The sequence below is a fragment of the Oenanthe melanoleuca genome, chromosome 2 (genome assembly GCF_029582105.1).
Source record: "Oenanthe melanoleuca isolate GR-GAL-2019-014 chromosome 2, OMel1.0, whole genome shotgun sequence".
NCBI classification, from domain to species: Eukaryota; Metazoa; Chordata; class Aves; order Passeriformes; family Muscicapidae; genus Oenanthe; species Oenanthe melanoleuca.
The window spans coordinates 66,450,976-66,464,556 of NC_079335.1; positions in this window are offsets into that span (position 1 = coordinate 66,450,976).

Here is a 13,581-nt window from a genome sequence, read left to right on the forward strand (position 1 = left end):
CAAGAGCTCCATTTGAAGGAAAAGAAATGGCAGGAAGCCATTAGCACTAGTCCAAAATGCTAAGCTAATACTGAATAATAATTATTCTATAAATGTTATTCCGTTTGCTGTTATGCTGGCTAATATTGTCTTAGTGATATGACAGTTCCTCAATTATCTGAATCAGTGTTATTTTATATTTAGATTGCAAGCAAATAGCAGCAGCCCTCTGTGGTCTCCTGACACTTCTAGCAAAATGGAGTTTGGAGTAAAGAGCCAGAGTGCTGTGCCAGGTCAAAATTTTAATTGTAATAATTGATCCGTCAGAATATTTGAGAAGATCTCTAGGAAAGCAACAAGTTTTTATGTCATACCTAGGTAAGTTTCTCTCAGTAGCACTCCAAAGTTTATCCTTTCATTCTGCAATAACATTGTTGGCAACTGCAGACACAGAGATCCAGCTTTCAAGAAATAATAGCAGTATGTGCATTAGTGACTTTTCAGACACAGTTACTTGCATTGTAGAGAAAATGCAATTAATTGGATGTCTGTTATATTTACTTCACTTTCTGCCATATCTATGGTGGATTTCTGTGTAAGGTGTCCCACTGATTTAAAAAGAACAATTATTGTCATTAGTTCTATTATTAAAGAATCTAACTCAGATAAAATACTATATTATCCAAGGGCAACCATGATGTGTTCTTGTCCTAGTTTTGGCTAGGATAGAGTTAGTTTTGCCACAGTTTCTATGAGAGGGGTGTGGAGCCTGGATCCATGTGGGCATGTCTAGGTTATTTATTCTGTAACATGCACATCACCTGGGGACATGGCTTCTGGTGGAAGAAAAAGGGAACTGGATGTGGAACCCCCACTGTTTTTGTTCATTTTTTCCAAGGAGCAAGTTGGAGTACAGAGTGGTGGAGTGACATCATGAAGATGGTCCAATTTGCAGGGTTTGTCCATCACAGTTTTTCCCTGTCTCAAGCTTGGGGGAGAAGTGTGAGGATGATTTTTCTGACATATTTCTTCATTGTCTGAAGGGAATAAAACACTGTCTGTGGTAGCATCCACCATTTTCTCCTTTGTCTTGCGAACCTGCCTGTTGCTCGCTGTGACAGCATTGGGTCAGTTGAAATTACATGAGCATTTTTTCTATGAAATCATCCTCTTTTAAACACCATTGTTATTAGTATAGTAAATAGTGTTTGTTTCCTTATCTCATTACTGCTTTTTCTAATAAATAATTATCTCAACCCCTAATCTCTGCCTTTTTGTCCCTTTCTCATTGGAGGGACAGGGGAGGGAAGCAGTCACTTGGTGCTTAATTTCTAACTGGTTTTGAAAAACAGCTGTTCTTAATGGTTTTGTGAACCAAATAACATATTTAATTAAGATTTCATTTCACAGAAATGTGTACTTATAGCTGTGCTCTATCAAATCTTCTTCTTTATTAATACAGTATTCCAGTGCCAGTCCTTTTAGCTCCATGGATCTCAGTTTACTTGTGATGAATTATCTGATCTGTGTGTTGTGCAATATACCTTTCCTTGCTACATGAGAGAAGTATCTCATTAAGGAAAAATCTTATGTTTTCAGCTTTGAGATTTTAAAAATAATTTAAGTTAAACTCTTGAGAATTTAATGTGTTAAAGATTTATCTACTGAAGATTTAAGTCCTTGCTCTTATATTTTGCAGAAACCCTAGAGTAGTACTGGAGGTTTGCTCAGCTACATTGAGTTTTGCATCAGATGTCTCTTGCAATCTGTTTTACCTGTCTCCTGATACTGTTTGAAGTAGTAGGAAGACTGTGTGCATAGCAAAATGTGCAGAGTGTGGCATAGTGGAAAACAAGTGTTGTCTGTGTTATGTGCTGGAGAATCACATAGAATGGAGCATTATGTCATTTAATGTGCGTGGTTTATGACATTTTCTTGGTTCCAGCTGGCTAGAACAAATGTTCTCTTTCAAAATCCCCTTTATCTAAGAACCCCAAGGGGGCTAGATGGGATAGTAAAGAAAGGCAAATGCAATATATGTCCTTATTTCTAGTCAAAATGTTGTGGAATGAAAATCAGTGTAGCTTTTGCAGCACTACTTCATATGCAAACATTGAATAATTGGTCAGCTGAAAAATAGCTTAGGTAACAGGTGTGATTGCTGATGACACTGGGGCAAATTACTGACTCACAAACATTGATGATTAATTGAATATTTCAAAAGTCAAGTCCTTTAATCTTCACCTGAGTTGTAATGATCTGAAAAGGTAACGTTTTAATGATGTGCCTTTGACAGTCAATACAGCATCACAAGCAAATGCATGAATGCTGATAAAACAGAAGAGTATGCATTTTGAAAAGAAAGTTAAACCATTTTGCACACTAGAGAGAAAATACTGCAAGTCACAAATAATTTTTTTAAAAGTTCAAGCAATAAAAGTCACCCTTTTCTAATGGTCTGATAAGGTCTAATGAATTCTTCAGCTGTCTTTTTGCAGCTTAAGATAACAAACTTAATGATGTGCCAGTAAATAATGACAAAAAACGGAAATATAGTAGATTTTCTACATATTTTTGTGGCACAAGGGACAAGTGGAAAGTCTGAAGGCATGACCTACGGTATGTATAAATTAGGTAGAAAGTCTGTGGTGGAAGCAGACCTTAAACTCTTATTTCCCCCATTTCAGGTCATATCTCCTCTTAGGAGAGCGGAATGACAGTCATACCATTGTTCTTACTGTACTGTGGATTCATTGCTAATGTCAACATTGTAGGAGCTCTAAACTGATTAACAATGTCCCTTTTGATCAGCAGAAGAATAAAGTCTACTGCAAGAAGTGTACAACCTGCCAAACTTACACCTGTGCTTTTAGTCTGTCTAAATAATTCAAGAATATGGTTATCACACAGTTTTCAGACAACCATGAAAAGATCTTCTGGAAGTCATGTTTCCAATATAGATTAGCCAGCTTTCCAATATTAGATTAGTTCAGTGCAGCTACATGCCTCCAAGTCTTGGAAATCTGCAAGAAGGACATTCTTCACCTCTGAAACTTGCTCAATGCTATATTATGCTGCTAGTAAGGAAACTTTTACCTATGTTCTACCTTAACATGCCAAAGGTTTGTGACCATTGCTACTCCCAGACTGGCTTGGGGAAAAAAGCTGCAATGTGCATACTCTGTGGTGAATGATTTTCCATAGTCTGTGGTGTGTGAACTGAGAGTCTTTGTCCTAGGTCAGGAGGGATGCTGTGCTGAGCTGAACAGAAACTCAAGTTGCAAAATCCAATTTTGTTCATCAAAAATGTGGTAAGATCTGTAGAAGCTCACCAGGCATACAGACTGACTGGTTAGCAGTGGATTTCTTTACAATATGTCCTGTTTGCCACAGTGGTATTTCTGATGTGTAGTGTAAATAAAGATAGGAATGTGATTTTTTCTCTAACCAAAGCATATGTCATGAGTTTTCTTCACACCGTATATTCATATCTTTAATGTACCAATTCACAAGCTGAGAGGGGGAGTGCAAAGAACAAATACAATATAGACACATAGAAGGGACATAGTGAAAGTCAGATTATACCTTTGCACAGAGTTAGTTTTCATATTGATCAGTTTGAAGTGTCCTATAGAACACCTGTGTTATGTTTTATAGGACTCATTCTTAAGACATTTCTAGAATCAATGGGGAAAATATTGTGCTGGTTCATAATTGCCATATACTTATTTTATGGGGTAGAGTTTAGCTTAGCTTAGAATTGTAAAGCCATACTAACTTTGAAAAAAGAAATTACCTTTTATAAATATAAAAATACATGCACACACATATGGGTATGTACAGTGTCAGCAGTTTTTGTGGCCAAACTTCATTTTCAAGATTTATTTTACATCTTGGTGTTTACATCGGAAATAGATATAGATGTGAGTGTATTTATAATATGCTTCTTTGCATATGAATCTGACCATCTGTCTGTCATTTCACTGTTGTATTCCATGTATTGCAAAGATTAACTGGTTATAGCTGTGTCTTTTTAGTTCTACCCTGTGTAGAACCAAGTCTGTAAACAGAATGGCCTTTGATCTAAAAATTACATGTAAAATTTAGGTGAGAAACCACATTATCTTGGTTTTATAGGTCTATTTTTGAATGTTCCAGGACTTAGTATTCTTCTAAATGGACTGTGCATTCAGTAAGTGCATGTTTATTAAATAGTTGGCTATTGCCTTGGCAGCTAAGAAAGCTTTCCCTTTTGTCTCTTTATGGGTGCTAGACCAATACCAGAAACACTTTTCTCACTTCATTAAATCTAGATAGACCTTAATGGTTTTTAAAGCCAAGCCCCTAGTAATAGTAATAATAATGAACTGCATTTTTACCTTATTTCTAGTTAACTGTAAAAAAAACCTTACTGCTCTTACTTCCAAGTAAAATTATGTTTTTTAATTTGAATGTAGTTTTAGTCTTTAGATAAATTCCCTAATAAAATTAAATTAAATTAAATAAAAGTAAATTATGCTAGGAAAAAAAAAGAAAAAAAAATAACTTAATGGCAATAATGTGTTTTGGAGATTTGTTTTGCTTTTTCCCTGGAAAAGGAATGGAGAGAGTATACTGTATTTGCAGAAAATATTGTGCATTAACAAAGCATAATATTAATAGGAAGGAAGATGTAAAGCTATATTAATTATTTAGGTTTCAAAGAGGAAAAGCTTTCACTTTTTCTTCTGCTGATTATTATACTATTTGAACCCAATGGATTAAGGCAAAATAATTAATGTATTCTGCTTCAACAATACCTCCTGAAGGGCACTGTGGACATATTGCAAGGATTACTGTCACATAGAGCTTTATCAAAATAACTAAACAATTCATGTTTAGTAAACTCCAGATGACTGAAGAAAATTAACTCTTTACTTTTTTTCCTTCTCAGGCTTTGCAGACTGGCAGATTTGCATAAATTACACGATTTTTACATTTGTAAATTACATGATTATGTCTTCAAGATGTGAGATCTTGAATAACAGAGCATAGCATTAAGAAAATTATCCTTGTGGTATTGTAAGCATCTATTTGTGCTTCAAAATAATCCAAGTACCTAATCCTTCAAGGGCAAGAGCTGTCTTACATGATCAATGAAATAATTGCTGAAAGTAAGGGAAGGAAAGGTCCTAACTGGACACTGAGAAATTGACTTGTTAAATTGAACTTTTCTGGTACAAAAAACCTGATACACAATTATTTGTCTTTGCTAAGTTGCTCATTTCGGCAAATTAAATTTGTCTTTAGGAACTGTTTATTTTAAGTATTTGAATAATAATTACTATGTGTGATATTTCTAGTGCAACAGGCAATTTAAAATACTGCTGCCTACACAGGAATCTTGTCCTTCATTCATGACTTAGAATCTCTCTGACTGTTAAAGAGATGAGTCCCAAGTAGCCAGCTACTTGTGCAGCAGTTTTCCTTTATGTGCTCTTGCAGTTGCAGTGTTTTGTTTACAGGTATAGAGGCAGATGCTTTTCATTCTTTCTTACAGCCTTTAACCATAAACTGGGACAGCCTGATTCCAAATACAAATTGTGATGAAAGTAAATGCACTACATAGACTAAACTGTTCCCCTGCCATACTGCAAAATATGTAGAACATTGATGTAAAAAACAGCACAACTTGCTTTTGTTTCCCTTGTGAGGTAACTCTGAGCACCTCTGGAATCATCCCTGGTATGACATCAAAATGCTATAAATGGGTGTAACTTCCCTGGCACACACTGAACAAACTCCTGGATTTACATGAAGATCAAATAAACTGTTTTGTATTCTGTTCAACAATCCAACAATCCAGACATTTATCCTGGCATACATTAGGACATTGAATCCTCAAGAAATATTGTAGTGGATGAAAAAAAAAATAAAGTTTAAAAAAAAGTGTTGCTTACACCTGTAGCACAGCTATGGGAACAAAATTTTAGGGTGTTGAGAAATAGTGCATCATTTTTAATGACTTAGTTTAGAAGAGATAAATTTGTAATCCATTCATCTCCAAAAATATCAACCCAAACTCTCAATAAGTCCTTAGCTCTTGCTTATTATCCTTTTGAAATTGTTGTTGCTTATTTGCTGAGCAATATAACTTTTATACTACTTTCCATTTATAACAGCATAGAAAGCAAACCAAAATTACAGTCCTAATAGCCTACTAAGACTATAATAATCAATATGACTTATGCATGTAAATTCTTGGGTTTTGCCCTGAAAAACCTCTCTACATTAATTCATCTCCTTGCTCTCGTGAGAAAAATTGATGGTTGCTGCTGTTATTTCAAAAAATGTTAGAAGACTTTTGCTATTGCTTTGCAACTGATAATTTAGGAAAAAAGATGAATATTCAATGCAGAAGGAACAAATCTTTAAAATATATAAATGAATACCAGTGCCATGCCTTTGTTGGATCCCTGAAACCTTCTGTCTGAAAATGTAGTTAGCATGCTGTTTTCTACTGCTGCTTACCATTGTAGTGCTTTTTTTAACTGCATTTCCTGCTCTGCCTTCATGTTTCTTTTTCTCAACATTTATAATTTATGAGCCATTAAAGATGTTGTTTGATGTAGGTGCAGCACAGAACAGATTAACTGCGGCTGTAAAACACAAGTTTTGGCAGTGTCAATCAAATTATGCCTTCTGCATAGTAATGTGAGTTAGTAATGAGAAATTTTTAACTCATTACCCCTGTGAATGCCAAATAACCCTATAACTAAGATACAGGTACAGGTAATTGTGATGAAAATCAGAACTTTAATTCTCATCAGTTGTCAAGAAACTAGCTCTGACTGCAAAGGTTATATGTATTTGGTGACAAAAGTATTTTCAAACTCCAGCTATTTTCTTGATGCTGAAAGTGTTCAGAGCTGAGAATTATCAGAACACTTCCTCAATGATGCACAGCAGCAGCTCATCAAAATCAAGACCATTTTCTACCCACAAATGGTTTATAACAGGAGACTTCTTAAGCCAAAGAAGTTTTCATAGAGGAAAGAGTGGAACAGAAGACAGTGGAAGTGGACAATTTCCACTTTGGGGTGACCCTGACTGCATCTGTTCCTAAACAGGAGCAGTGGCTTCCATCTAAGCCAACTGATTCCCAAGTAATGACTCGTTAGCCCAGGCTCGATCTATTACTTTTTCACTGACCTTGTTGAAAAACAGTCACTTTTGTCAATCATGTCTATACAGGGGTTGTAGTTCACTGAGTAACATTTAGAGCTGATCAGGTTAAATCATGTACCTCAAGGACTGCTGTCTTTTTCCTCTGTTCTGTGTGCACCTATCCAGCATATCACTAAGGACATTACCATTTTACTCCTTAGAATCTCGTTTTCCCTGTTTTCTGACGTGTCAGACAGCACATGCTTTTTTTTTTTTCCTTATCCTGAAAAAAAAAACCTAACTAAAATATATGCAATCACTAAATGGTAGAGTTTTTGGTTCTTGGAGAAGTAGGGAGGGGATTCAAAAGAATTTCCACACTGGATTTCCAGAAGGCTGGTTGGGAGTCCCTTGGAAGGAAGTCCTGAAAGGCAAAAGAGTCCCAGAGCACTGGATATACCTCAAAAAGGTGCAGGACATACCTTAAAGGTATGGTCCAGGAGCATGTCATCCCCATGTGATGAAAGATAAACTGTAGAGGAAGAAGACTGGCCTGGCTGAACAGAGAGCTTTGGCTGGGACTTGGGGTAAAAAGAAGAAAGAAGTGAGGAAGGGGCAGGCAACTCAGGAGGGCTATAAGATTATTATGAGGTTATGCAGGGAGAAAGTTAGAATGGTCAAGCTCAACTAGAACTGAACCCTGATATTACAGTAAAAGACATTATAAACTTTTGTAAATTCATCAGGAACAAAAAAGAGTGATAAAGAGAATCTACATTTTTCTACTGGATGCAAGGGGAAATGTAGTGACTGTGTAGTGGCTGAGGAATAGGCTGAGGTACTTAATGCCTCCTTTACTTCAGCCTGTAATAACAATCTTCAGAGTATTTAGGCATTTTGGCATTTGTTGAAAACTGTCTTGATGCCTTAAGTTTTAGCTTTCAAATTTTCCAGATTCTGTACTCCATTAGTATATAACTCTGAATTTCATATAAAGTGTTAGTAAGTTCTCTTCCCAGATTAGTTAGACAAAACAACCCTTTCCCAACCTGAGAACCAAGGACACTGCTGCAGCTTTGGGCCCACAAAGGACAAACAAAAGTGAATTGAGGAGAGTAATCTGGGAGGATGGGACTTCATAACCTGAAGATTTAATTGGAGAATTAACCTCAATATGTAAATGGACCAAAAGTTAAAGTGTGAAAACTTGTGACTGGTTGTCCATCTTGTGTTCATCTTGGGTAGAGCCACGGCTGGGCTCTTGCTCTGCCCAAGGTGTATCCTTTAAAGGCCTTTTAATAAATATCTACTCTATTCCTTTAACACTGTCTAGCCTCTGTTCCAGGCAGCCTCTTTAGGCATCATTCTGAACATGAACAAGGGTGTGCCCAGATGGCCAAGAAAGCCAATTGAATCCCAATTTCCATCAAAAATAGTGTGGCCATCAGGACGAGGGTAGTGATTGTCCTGCTGTGCTCAGCATTGGTGAGGCTTCAACTCAAAACCTGTGTTCAGTTTTGAGCCCTTCACTGCAAGAAAGGCATGGAGATTCTGGAACATGTCCTGAGAAGGACAGCAGAGCTGGTGAAGAGCTGGAGCACAAGTCTCATGAGGAGGGGCTGAAGGGGCTGGGGTTGTTTCACCTCTAGAAAAGGAAGCTCAGAGAGGACGTTATCCATCTCCACAACTGCCTGAAAGGAGGCTGTAGCCAGGTGGGAGTTGGTCTCTTCTCCCAGGTAACAAGTGATGGGACCAGTGGAAATGGGCACACATTGCACAATGGAAGGTTTAGATTGGAGAGCAGGAAACATTTTTAGTAAAAAATGTTGTCAGGCATTAGTGCAGACTAGTGCAGGGAAGTGGTGAAGAAACCATCCCCAGAGATATTTAAACACAGTTTAAAGGTAGACTTAGAAGTACTGGGTTAACAATTAAGCTCAATGCTCTTAAGGGTCTTTTCCTACCTAAATGATTCTATGATTCTATTCATAACTAATGTGTCAGGTTTTTAAATACAGCTTGGGGGAAGCAAAGGCCCATGAGTTTCAAGCAAGAAGAAAAACTTTTTCTTTTCTTAATGATTATATTATGACACACTGTTAAAAAACGTGTGAAGAGATTCAGATTAACAACTGCTTGTGCCAATCCAGTCCCACCTATGCAAAAATTGCTAGCAATAAAAGATTTCATAAGAGGGAGCTCTCAATGTTTCTCTTTTATGTGCTTTATAAGTGTAGATACTTTCATTGTACCGTCTAAAAACACAATAAATATCTCTAATTTTTTTTTTACATGCCCCTTCCTCTTTTACATATTACTTCTTTAAAAATTGCTCCCTGAGTCATAATACTAGGGAAAAAGAAAACCAAAAATCTTCCAGCATATTAAGAGGTGACTAAATAGGCCAAAGCAAAAGATTATTTTTTCATTGTCCCATGGAGTTCATATTGTATTTCAAGTAAAAACAAAAATAGTAAATAATTATAAAACTCTCCTTAAAATAAAGGTTTAGTAGACTATCAGTGGGAAAGGGGCCTACCTGCATTCTGCCAGCTATGCTCTCTAAATCAGTCTCTTGAGTCATTACAGAGGTGATGAAGATTCCTGCCTCTATCTTTATAACTGCCCACTCTTCTTCAAAAACCCAGCAGAGACTAGAGCAGGGCTGGAGCTCTGTGATCCACCTGGCCTTGGTCCCTGCAGAGGCACACGAATGCCACAGCCCTAACAAATTAATGTTTTGCAAGGCATTGAGCTGATGATGTCAGTGACCATTGTCATGATCCAGAGGGGAAAGCAGTTACAAATTCTGAGTGCAAAAAATGTGGAGCAGTCTACTCACAAGGACAGTGTTTCTCATCCCTTTTGGTAAAAGGCTGAAAAGTGAGATATGGTCCTTTGAACTTGTTTTTTTCTAAGTGCTCTAATCTCTCTCTGGTTCAATGATTTCCTGAATCCTTCTAAAGTTTTACATAACTTCTGCATTTCCTTCATTTCAGCTGCAGAGCATATTCTTTGGCATGTAAATATATCTCTCAAAATTCAAGCACAGAGAGAGTCATGCATCAGCTGGTCCATGAATTGTGCATTAGCTTTGTGCATGCTGAAGTAGTTGGCAAATTGTTGATTTATTATTTATTGAAGTAATAATGGCCAGCAGTTTTAAATAGACCTTCAATTTGCATTGCTTCATGTGTCTTGGAAAAAAATCTTTGCCAGCTAAATTGCTGTAATGTATTTTAAACATATCTTTCTGTGTATCCTGTATTTCATGAGGAATAAAAAGGATTCATGTGGATGTATATAAAGTACTTACAGTATATTCCAGTTTCCTTGAAGAGAGGCTAGTTCCTTTATAATTGTTGTGAAGGAGTCCATTCTAATTGTACTTATTTTCAGTAAAGTTTCTGCTCATTTTGTATTTTTCTGATCCTTAAACATTCTAATTATCATTTTCTGCTAATAGAAGTTGTTTCTTGTTTTATGCTGTCTATTTCATTCTACTTACTTTTTTATTACTTTTGAACAAACTATAGCACACACAGTTTACCATCTGTTATGATATTTTTCTTTGAAAAACAAATTTTCTTTACAATGTGCTAAGTGGTCTTGCTTTCTGCTGTGAATCTTCTGTTATTTTGTGCATCTGCTTCTAGCCTGAGAAAAGGGCTGGTTCATACTCCATCTCTCCATTGCCCTCCTCTCTCCTTTCCTCTTTTGCCTCCACCCGACTTTTGTTTTATTTAATTTTATTTTCTATCCTATTATGGTTTATATTTCAATTAGTAATCTGTTGGTAGTTCAACCCCATGTTTTCTTACTTTTATGCTTCTGATTCTCAGCCTTATCCAGCTGAGGGGGGAACTGAAGGAAAGGCTGTATAGTGTGTTGGTTGGGGTTACACAGAGGTATGTGGAAATTGTGCTCCCTTTTCAGCTATTCAGCTAAACTGTGCTGCCTGCCATGTTTTCAACCCTCTTGAGAACCTGGAATATGAGGCAGAACAAGGCTAGTGGGCAAAATCTTCAGATTCCTGTATTCCATCCAGTATTTTCCTTTCTTAGAGTGGGACAGAAGCTGATCTGCAGTGATTTTTATTAAGAGTAGGACAAAACAAAAACTCAAGGCCAAACAATTTCCAAGATAAAAACTTGAGTGGCAGATGTAGCTTTTTCTCTTACTACAGATCTTTTTCCAGGATCTCCACTTTCACTAATTCAGGGAAAGGCTTGAAATGTCACACCTAATTGTCCAGTTTTCATTATAGTAAGTATATATGTTTTTGTATGATTTTAGTCCAAATTCACTTATACCAAAGAATGCAGGACTGAGTTCTGTATGCCAGCACCCTGAAGCCTGACTCAAAGCTGATGATCAATATTTGTAAGGCTACTCTCAAGGAGGACTATAACCTCTCTTCTGTTGCAAATTAGAGAGTCACAAAACTTAGAAAATATTATTTTAGTGGTGTCTCAAGTAAGAAAATATTGCATTGCCTTTATTCGGGACAGTTGTCCTTCTAAGTAATGTAGCAGCTAGATCTGCAGCCAGATGACTTGCACAAATGTTTGGACACAAGATGCAACCATTAAAAACAGCTTGAAGGATGGATTTGTAACTATTCTTGGCTCTCTAGAAGGTTTTAAGCAATGCAGAATGAGGAAATCGGTGATTTTTGTTGATAATCTAATTGATATGGACAAGTAATACTAATTTTTGGTCATTTTTACTGGATATTCCAGCAGATCATGGCATCCAGTCAGGTGGCAGTGAACCACCATGGCTACTGGGAAAAGTATAATTTATTATCCACATTTTATAGATGGGAAGACTGAAATGTGGAGTGCCAACAGCAAATGTCTCTTTCAGTGCTGTAGCCAAGAACAAAGCCCAGACCTTCTTAGTCACATCTGTGCTTTCACCTGGACACAGAGTAATGGGGATTTCCAGTTCTTGTCACCAATTTAAGTGACAATATGTTTTTAAATATTGGCCACTGTGGAACTTAGCCTCTCTGTACTGACTAAATAAGCTCTCCTTTGAAATATCATCTAGAGGCATTGAAGGTGTCCATAGCTGTTGGTGAGAAACTGAATAAAATACACGGATATATTAATTCTTGTGAGAATGTTCACAGCTGTCAAAACTTTTTATGGCTTTCCAGGACACATTTAAATTAGGGTTTTATTCTGGCATTATGATTATCAAACACTTTGTAATTTAAAACTGATCAATGAAGCAGCTGCTTCCTTGAACTTGCCCATTAATGGAGACCAGAGCTATAAAAAATTCCTCTCTTTACCTCTCTCCTCCGATCATGAGGGACATTATCCACCAAGCCAAAGCTCTGGTGAGCAAATTATATTCCAGTGTGCAATCCCAGGGTGGCATGAATCAATTTATGGGCACTTCAGTATTTCAGTTTATTCCATCTGTTCAGTACACGAATTACAAATTCAGACACAAACACTGTTTAGAGGCATATCATAAAAAGTTATCTGAAAGTGATTTGTATCAGTGTATACTATATGTGCTTTATTCTGCACACCATGCAGCTGTTACATTTGATGATTGTTCCAGACTCAAAATGCAGCCAAGAGGTGATTTTTATGTAGCTGTTTATTGTAATAAGTGCTGTAATGTTTTTGATGTTTGTGTGGTTATACAAAGACATTTGGGGTACAGTTTGAAGGACAGAACTGTAAACTGGGACAACATTGACACTATCTTGAAAATATCCAAGGCCTAGCTAATTTTGTAAAAAGACATTTAAAAATCTTGTAACTATTCCTCCAAATTTTTTCAAGAATATTTTTAAAAATAATTCTTAAATTAATTTAATTTAGTAAATTAACCAGAGTGTGAGGCAGGGGGTCCATGTTAAGAGTTACATAAATATTTCATGAAGACAGAGGAAAGTGCAATTTGTACTTTAATACATAGGTACAAATGTCTGCCCAGAGCACTCCAGTGGGCAATATTTTTTCCTTCCTCCCATTTGTCCTTCATTAACTACACCCTGGAAAACATAGAAGCAATTATTTGAATTGGGCTTGTAATTCACATCTTTAAGTCTTATCACTCCTAGATAATTTATTTAAACTGTAGTTAGGAATATTTTATCTCTTCCTTCTACTTATCCCAATCAGTCAGTAGAATCTTGACCTGACAGGCACAACACAAAATGTTTGATAATATCTATTTCTTTATCTCTGCTCCTTTTGTACAGAGTTATACCTGAGCCCTTTAACAGAGCAAAGGTGTGGGTGGGACATATTTGCCAAGGAAAGGATCTGGACATTGAATCCTGTAGGGAGGAGTTCACCTTTCTGTAATCTGCATAAAGTACCTGAGCTCTGTAGAGAGGCTGGATTCATAAAGCATATGTCTTGCTTTTCAGTAGCATCCTGGATCACAGCCAGATGTGTTAACACTTTCCTGTACCATGGCAGGGGC